We start from the raw sequence: 9,423 nt of genomic DNA, 5'->3' as shown, positions 1-9,423 counted from the left end.
GCACATTGGATGGGAGAGAGGGTCACAGAAACCTGTCAGCAAACATGGAGCAAAAGCACCTCTGGACATCAAGGAAGGAGATCCCTGCTCTGAGACCCTGAACTGCACCAGACCACACTGGGGGCAGAAAGCTCTCGCTGGAGGCTGTGCAAGAGAGGCCAGTGTGTGTGTGCAGGGACACGGGGCCAGGGAGGGAGGCAGCGCAGTGAAAGCCCTTGTGAAAGCCATGGGCTGCCACAAGAGAGAGAGCAAACAAAGGGCTGGGCCACAGCAGGGACAGGGAGAGGCAAGGGAACAAGCAGAGGTCTCCAAGGCACTGCCTGGCCTAAGGTGCCAAGTTCCAGAGGAGCCTGAGGCTCTGCAGAGGCAGTCAAAGCCCAATTTACCTGCTCACCACTTCTCCTGTGCACAGTGGATAATTCAGGCCTCTCTCTCTTCTCCTTCTCTGCTGATGCAAGTGGTTTCTTAGATTCCAGGCTGGTCCTTGAGCCAGGTAACAGCTGCTTCTCTTGTGCTCCAACAGCCTGCTGGGTGTTCAGAGAGGAGATGATTGCCATATTTCAAACACCACAGAAGCTGTCCCTCAGAAATCTCCATCTCATGAAGCATCCTCGAAGCACCAGCAGTGCAGCTGCTGTTGAGCCCCCTTGGTACAAAACTCAGCTGGGTTAGTTCATCACTCTGCTCACCTGCTCCATTCCTTCCCACACCAATTCCAAACCCCTACGTGTTGCCTCCCCTTTTGTGGGCACAGGAGAAGCAGCTCCCCATGCCCAGCTTTGGCCTGGAGATGTTTGAACAGCAAGCTCCTGCACAGGCAGCCCAGGGTCAGGGAGCAAATTCTCCCTCTCCCAAACATCAGAGCATTCCACATGGGAGCAGAGCACAATGTGGTCAACCAAGCCCAGGGGAAAAATGAGCCTTGAAGCAATGCCGAGGACTTGAAACTCCTCTAACTCTTCTTTCGTGACACCACAGGCTTCTGTTCCAGAGGAGCCTGAGGCTCTGCAGAGGCTGTCAAAGCCCAATTTACCTGCTCACCACTTCTCCTGTGCACAGTGGATAATTCAGGCCTCTCTCTCTTCTCCTTCTCTGCTGACGCAAGTGGTTTCTTAGATTCCAGGCTGGTCCTTGAGCCAGGTAACAGCTGCTTCTCTTGTGCTCCAACAGCCTGCTGGGTGTTCAGAGAGGAGATGATTGCCATATTTCAAACACCACAGAAGCTGTCCCTCAGAAATCTCCATCTCATGAAGCATCCTCAAAGCACCAGCAGTGCAGCTGCTGTTCAGCCCTCTCGGTACAAAACTCAGCTGGGTTTATTTCATCACTCTGCTCACCTGCTCCATTCCTTCCCACACCAATTCCAAACCCCTACGTGTTGCCTCCCCTTTTGTGGGCACAGGAGAAGCAGCTCCCCATGCCCAGCTTTGGCCTGGAGATGTTTGAACAGCAAGCTCCTGCACAGGCAGCCCAGGGTCAGGGAGCAAATTCTCCCTCTCCCAAACATCAGAGCATTCCACATGGGAGCAGAGCACAGTGTGGGCAACCAAGCCCAGGGGAAAAATGAGACTTGAAGCAATGCCGAGGACTTGAAATTCCTCTAACTCTTCTTTCGTGACACCACAGGCTTCTGTTCCAGAGGAGCCTGAGGCTCTGCAGAGGCTGTCAAAGCCCAATTTACCTGCTCACCACTTCTCCTGTGCACAGTGGATAATTCAGGCCTCTCTCTCTTCTCCTTCTCTGCTGATGCAAGCGGTTTCTTAGATTCCAGGCTGGTCCTTGAGCCAGGTAACAGCTGCTTCTCTTGTGCTCCAACAGCCTGCTGGGTGTTCAGAGAGGAGATGATTGCCATATTTCAAAAACCACAGAAGCTGTCCCTCAGAAATCTCCATCTCATGAAGCATCCTCAAAGCACCAGCAGTGCAGCTGCTGTTCAGCCCTCTCGGTACAAAACTCAGCTGGGTTTATTTCATCACTCTGCTCACCTGCTCCATTCCTTCCCACACCAATTCCAAACCCCTACGTGTTGCCTCCCCTTTTGTGGGCACAGGAGAAGCAGCTCCCCATGCCCAGCTTTTGGCCTGGAGATGTTTGAACAGCAAGCCCCAGAGCTGGATAAGTCATTCTGGGTGTGCCAGGAAACAATCTGGCAGTCAGTGGCCTCTGGCTGGAGTCAGGCACACAGAGAAGGCTGCCTGCTGCTGCCCAGGCTGCTTTACCCAATGGGACTGACAGGGATAGAGACCCACCTCTTCATGGGAAACATCTCTGGAATAAGTCAGGGACACTGGAGTGGACTGAAGGTCAATGCCAGTGCCTGCCTGGATAGAAGTCTTTCCCTTCAGGAAGGCCAAGTGTTTCTGCAGAGCCCCTTTGGCAATTTTAAACTTGGTCAGTGCAGCACTCAGAGTGCTCCCTCTTTCATTCAACGCAGCAGCACTGTGCTCCAAATCTTCCTGCATGGTTTCCTTTTCACTATCCAAGTGTTGAAATCTTTCCTGCTGACTTTGCATGTTGAGTGAATGCATTTCATTCTTCTTTTCCAGATCTCTCATCTGCTGCTGGTACAATTCCCGTTCATGCTGCCAAAACGGGGAGAAAAAGGGTCACTCATTCCCTCTCTCCCTTTGCTTTTCATACCAGATCTGGACTCCTGCTGCAGGGGCAGGCACAGGCTGCCCCTCTCTCTCTGCCCCTCGGGATGCTGCAGAGCTTTGCTGGGCCCCCCTTGATGCTGCATCTTTCCCAGCTCACTCAGCCCATCCCAGCTTCCCTTCTGCCCTTCCCTGACCTCCTGCAGCTCCACTCCAGTGCTCCTTTGGGCAGGAGCTGCCAGAACTGCAGCCAGGATTGCAAGTGCACGCTAAGCAGGATTCAGGCAGTGCCACGAGGGTGTGCTCTCCATCAGGGACAAAGGGAAGAGCAAACAGCCCCAGCCTTTCATTCCCTGCGCTTGGGCTGACAGCAGTGGCTTTCCACCTCTCCTGTGTAGAGTTCCCATGGCTCCATCTCCCAGAGCCCCACTGCCCTCTCTGGCAGCAGCAATGGCCACATCAGTCTGTCATTCTCTGCTGCCACTCAGGACGAGTTCTCCCCTTGCAGGCACACGTCCTGCTGGGGATCAGCACTTGCCTTTCCTCTTCTCTCTCCCCACTGGCTGCTCTCCAATGGCCAAGGACAAACACCTTTCTATTAACAGCAAACCTGGGACTCTCCCCCTCCTTCCAGATCCAGGTATTTAGAAATCTGAACATGGGATTGGACACCAGGAGTTCCCCAAACCATGCAATGTCAATGGGGACACTGAGGACATTGAGAACTAAAGGTCCTAGGGCAGAGAAGCCCAGCATGGAGGAAAACCAGCAGCAGCCTCAGCATTAACTGGCTTTGCCATGACTACAACATCTTCTCCTCCTTATTCAGAAGAATGCAATTACAAAAGTTAAACTGAGAAAAGGTGCTCTTTAGAACTATGAACACAAGGCCCAACCATAGGTAGGAAAAGGCACTTTGTGGCATCTGCCAATCTCACCAGCACATTCTTCCTTTCCTTCTCCAGCTTTTCCAGTTTCATCCTCAGAGATGCCACCTCCTGACGGAGAGCCACAGCCTCTTGCTGCCTTTCAGTGGCCTCTTTCTCCAGAGCAGTTTCTCGAGAGTTGTGCTTGGTTTCCTCCTTCCACCAATCTGCAGAAGGAAAGGGGAAAGGAGAAGGAGAAAGACACAAGCAAAGGAAAGGCAAACTGATGTGCACCCTGCAGAGACAACAGCACTGTCTTCTCTACCTGACTGTGTTTGCCAGGCCCTAAGCCCACAAAGACTCCAAAGCTGACAGAAATGAAGAAAATTTCCAAGCAGAGAAAAAGGCAGGAATGAAAGGGACAAGTTTCTGAGGGATAGGAAAATGTGTTTGCCCTTGGCCTTGTACACGGTGAGCAAGCCAAGAGAGACAAAGGAGAGGGCATGCCTGTGCAGCCCTGCTCCAGAGAGGCCAATAGCCTGGAGACTCTGGCAGGGCCTGGAGTTTGGGGGGAATGGGGCCTCCAGCTACAGCTCCTCAGCTGGTGAGACAGCATGGGGCAGTGAGTGGGAAAGGAGAAGCTGTACCTCGCTCAATTTCCTCCAACTCCTTCTGCAGCTCCAGGTTGCGGGCTCTGAGGTTTTCGCTCTGAACTTTTGTCTTCCTCAGCTCCAACTCCACAGCCTTAGACTGTATGGCCAAGGCAAGAGCTTTGTCATCAGATCTCTGGAGCTTCACACGCAGCTCAGACACCTCAGCCTCCAGCACGTGCACAGAGTCCCTCAAAGAGCGTTCTCCTGCCTGGGATTCCTCCAGCTCCTTCAGCAGCTGTTTCTGCCGAGCTGCCTGGGAAGCCTCCATCTGCAGCACTGCATCCTGCAGGGCCTGGATCTGGAAGATGGATGCACAGGGCCTCAGGGACAGGGCTGCTCCTGAGGCAGCAGAGTGGGCCGCAGGTAGAGCAACGGAGGAGAAGTGACTTCAAGACAAACCCAGAAGGCACAGAAGCAAGGATTGCAATGGAGACAAATGGAGAGAAAACAGGGAAAGGGAGGCAAGGGGCATCCTTGGGCTGCAGCTTTGAACAGCGGCTGAACTGGCTGTGCTGGAAGTGCCCTGCCCAGCCTGCCACAGCCACCTCTGTGTCCCCACATTGCTCAGAGCCTGGCACAGGCACCAACTCTGTCTGGGACAACACTGCTAACAGAGGGACAGAGAAGCTCCAGAGGAGTCTGCTGCTGCTTCTCCTCCCACATTTCCTGCTGGGACCCGGGAGAGGATGGGGAAAACTTCTGCAGCTGACACCAGATCCAGCCTCAGGCTCAGGGTGCAGCAGCAGCCCCGGGCAGAACACGGCAGCTGTGGATGCTGCTGGGAGGGGAAAGAGGTTGGGGCCTCCAAGGCAAAGGTGCTGTTGTGTGTCCCTGGGGAAGAGGATGCCACTGCACAGCTTACCTGTTTGTTGAGCTCCCGCAGTTGTCCAGCACGGTTTGAAGAGAGCTGTTCAGCATGCTGTAGAGCAGATTGACACTGAGATACCTGATTGTTCAGTGTCAGGTTCTGTTCTTCCAGTGTCCTGAGGCACACATTCTTTTCCTCCAGAGACAGAATCAGCCTGGAAGGGAAGCAAGCCACTCATTACTAAATGATATCACATTTTATCAACTCTTAGGACTTGCACCTCCACACCTCAGGGAAAAACTGCTCTGCCTGATGAGGTTTGTCTCAACAACTTGGCTCTTTGTTCCCCCTGCGGTCACAGCCCAGAATGTGCCTGCTCTGCTTTTGTCCCTGAAAGAACAGTGAGTTCCTGCCTCCATGCCCTACCTTCTTTTTGAGATGGGAATGTGAATACAAACCCAACAAAGTCTTGCAATGAAGACATTAGGGGAGAGGAACAATTTCCTTCTGACTAAACAGGCTCCAAAGCAGGGAGGTTTGGTCAGCATGGAAGAGACATTTCCTCCTCCATCTTACATATCCAGGTAGGAAGAGCAGCACCCTAGAGCCAGGGCATCTCTGGCAAGTTCCCTAACATTCACCAGCACCCATCCTACTTTCAGCTGGAGAAACAAAGGCCAAAGTGGCAACAGAGACTTGGAGCACAACCTCATGGAAGATGCAGAAGGCTCCAGGCAAGCAGGAGTGCCCTGCCTTTCCTTTGTCTTCTTCTTGGAAGAAGAATCCTGTGGCACTGAAGCCTGGCAGGACTTGATCGGCTGCAGGAGCCCCCCATACCTTGGTCCTGTTTCTTGCATTCTTTGCACAGTCAGAAATGCCTGTGACTGTGCAGGGTGGCAGGGACCCTGCTTGACCCCCTGCAGGCACCGGGGGACATTTGATGAGGAACGATGCAACAGAGACATTCTTGTATCTGGGCTGCCTCTGAGGCCAGCCTGGCCCAGAGCAGCAATCAGGGCACTAAGATGGTTCTGCCCAGAAAAAGCATCAGATGCCAGGCTGATCCAGACCCCAAAGGCTTCAAGTTACAGGCCCCAAGGTGGAGCTGATGGATGGATCCAGCTCCTTACAGTGCAGCTGGGGCAGTGTCAACACCCCTACCTAACAACACAATATCCCCTAGAGGGAAAGGTCTACCCCAAAGCTTTTTTCTTCAGAAAAACTCTATCTGAAGGCTTAAAAGTAAAGAAAATGAAACTCAACATCCAGACAATTACATGTGTCTACATGCAGATTTCAGAATCCGCCACTTAGGAAATGCTGAGAGAGTCCCTGGCAGGTGCAAAGATGGCAAAGAGGGAATCCATTCACCACAATGCAGAGTCCCCCAGAATTTCATTTACCTGTTTTTTTCCCTCTCTAGGGCATTGACAGAAGCCTGCAATTCTGAATTTTGCTGAGCCACTTCTTCCCATTGAATCCATTCCCTCTCCAGGTACTCCAGATGCACTTGCAGCTCCTTGTTCTGATGTTCTGCCTCCTCCAGTATCTTCTGCATCTGCTCAGCCTCCAGCAGCTTCTGCCTGGACTCATCCTGGGTCTCCCTCCCATCTTGCTGGGCTCTCTGCACAGTCCTTTCCTGGCACTCTCGGGAGGCTGCCAGCTGAGATGTCAACTCTGCCACCTCCAATCAAACAGAACAAAGCAGTCAGAGGCTACAGCCACAGCTACAGCCACTGTCAGCCACAGCACAGGCTGTGAGCAAAGGTAAAGGACAGCTTTCCTCTCCTCCCTGTCCTGAGAGCACCAGATTCAGAAAGGATATGGACAACTTGTTTCAGGCTCTAAGTGGCCCAGCACCAAGGGCACCTGAGAAAGCACCTGCCAAAGCAAGGCTAGCAAGAAGAGGCCAGCAGGAATCCATGCTGCTGCTTGCTGGCCAACAGCACAGAGGACTAGCCCAGCTGTGCAGAGCAGCAGCTGACATTCAGCAGAGCACTGAGTGTCCTTCAGAGCAGCTGCCATGGAGCCCCCAGAGCACGAGACAGCCCCAGGGCTCAGCCCAGCAGCTGCTGCTCTGCCGTGGAAAAGCAAGAAGGCCACAGACCCCTCGCTGCATGACTGCAGTGCCACTGCTCTCTCACTCACCTGTTAGACTGTGTCTCGGACGGGCTGTTTGGGGTCTACTCTGGCTAACTATTGACCCCAGCCCACACGGTCTTACACAGACAAAAGCAAAAGATTGAGAAGCATTCTTCTGCATGTGGTAACATTCTCTCTTTATTCCAAGAGACACTTCAGATGGACAGATGGCAGAAGAGGGCGTTCCCTGGTTACAGGGGACGTTTATGCCCGGGGGAGTGAGTGGGGGCAGAGGAAGAGGTCCACAGCCCATGGGATACCAGTGAGGAGTGGGGAGGGGAGGGGTACCCCAGGAAGAGACCACCGGGGGGGTACTGGGGCGGTTGAAGGAGAGACCATTTGATGGGGGGAAAACAAACCATGTGATATAACATCAACTATTCAGTGCAATATGACAACCACTCAGTGCAAATACTCTAATCCCCCGGTGCAAAAACAGCAACTAAATGAACTATTTAGTGCAATACAACACCTCCCCCTTTTTCTGTTAAAATTAAAGGAAAAGCGTCAACCTATTTCTGACACAGATTATGAAGTGCAATACAACACTCACTTGCTTTTGTAGAGCCTCCCTCTGCTCAAGGAGGAGATTCATTTCCTCTTTGAGGCCTTGTAGCTCTTCCTTGTGCCTCCTCTGCGCTGCCTGGGCTTCACTGTGAGCTTCCTCCAGCTCAGCTTGCAGATTTGCCTTCATGGTCTGGCAACAAAATGCAGAGCCACTTCCTGGCACCTGCCCTCAGGCTCAGCTTTTTCCACTTGCTGCCTCAAAATCCCATTCCCTCGGCTGCTTCTTTTGGCTTCTGTACCCAGCTCTGCTTCCACTGCAAGCCTTCCTTCCTGGGGCTGAGCTCTGGAGCTTACCAGGCTCTGTGCTCCCCGGGCCTGAAGCAGCCCTTGCTTCCTCAGTCCCAGGAGCTGCCTTTTGTGCCCTTGTCACTGCCCTGCCCTCTGTTGCCTGCCTACTCACACTTACCTGCCCCTTCTCTTGCTGCTCTGTCACCTCCTGCCTGAGCTGCTGGACCTGCTGGCGGGCTCGGCTGAGCTCTCCCTGAGTTTGGAGCAGTGCCTCTGATAAAGCACTCTTCTCCTTCTGCTCTTCCAGCAGGACCTGCACAGGAGGAAAGAGCAGACGGCTTCACACTCTTCCTGACACATCCCCGTGGCAAGGGGCAAAGACTGATGGGCTCCTGTGCTCTCAGAGCCCTTGGCTGCTGCTGCCCTGGGCCACTGCCTGCCCTGGGGGAGACACAGCTACCCAGGAAGTGACTTAAAACACAGCCCAGAAGACATCTCTGCATTGCTGTTCAGAAATACTCCAGGCAAGCCTTTAAAGAGATTGTTCTCTGGTCAGCATTCTTGCTGCACCCTCTGCATGCCCACAAAAGAAAAGTCCTACAAACTCACCTTGGCCATGAACATCTACCAGTACACACCAAAAGGGCAGCAGAAGGAGAGCAGAGAAGATACCCTGAGGTACATCTTAGAACAACAGAGCACAAGAGCAGCACAAAACTCTCAGCTGACAGCTGATGTTTCTGCCTGGCTTCCTATGAGAGGGCTCATTCCTGGTGCCAAAGACAGCCCCGTTCAGCTTTCACCTCCCCTAATTCAGTGCAGATGACACGGAGGGCATGCTCCACACAGCCCCATATCCTGCCATCTCCCACAGCTCCAGCCTTGCAAAAACTCACACCAGTTCTCTCTCCTTTCACAATCATTACCTCTTGCTTGGCATTTTCAAATCTAGTTTGTTCCTCTTCTTGTTGTGCCAGCAGGGTGGCAACTTTCTGCCTCATCTCAGACAGCTCCTTCTTGTGCTCCTGCTCTCTCCCTGCCTTCTCTTTTTCCCATTGCTCCAGCGTCTCCTGCATCTCTGCACGGTGCCTTTCACGCTCACTTGCCTGAGGAGGGGAGGAAAAATTTGCAAGATGAAGTCCCAGGCAAGCTCGTGGCTGAAAGATGTGAAGCTCCATCCCTCCCACAACCCCCAACTGGAAAAGACAACAGCACTGGCTTTCTGCACACCAGAAACTGTGTCCTGTCAGGGAATTCAAAAGGAGGCTCAGCAGGTGCAGGAATCACAGACTTGTGGAATCCCTTCTGCTGGCAAAGACCTTCCCAAGCACTGAGTCCAAGCACTCAGAAGAGGAGGTGTCACCTTCCCCTCTCTGCTGCCCCAGTCACAAGGACTGAAGGACCAGGGACAAGGGGCCTGTTCCATTTGCTTCCAGCCCAAAGCTAATCCCTCTGTCCACCATGGAAGCACAGCAAGAAAAGAAACAAGTTCCCAAGCCTGCAGCCAGCAGCACTGTTGGCATCTGCTCCACGTTGGCATCTGCTCTGTGGCAGGTGGGACTCAG

General features: G+C 53.2%; 1 long non-coding RNA gene across 1 annotated transcript; it reads left to right on the top strand.

The window, feature by feature from the left end:
* On the top strand, positions 1–7,578 carry LOC134426828 (uncharacterized). The gene is made up of 2 exons (XR_010030053.1): positions 1–165; positions 6,345–7,578. It is a non-coding gene; the product is annotated as an uncharacterized LOC134426828 (long non-coding RNA).
* Positions 7,579–9,423: the final 1,845 nt, after the last annotated feature.

Source organism: Melospiza melodia, chromosome 19 (assembly GCF_035770615.1).
Source record: "Melospiza melodia melodia isolate bMelMel2 chromosome 19, bMelMel2.pri, whole genome shotgun sequence".
Lineage (NCBI taxonomy): Eukaryota > Metazoa > Chordata > Aves > Passeriformes > Passerellidae > Melospiza > Melospiza melodia.
This window is presented reverse-complemented; position numbering and strand designations above follow the sequence as displayed.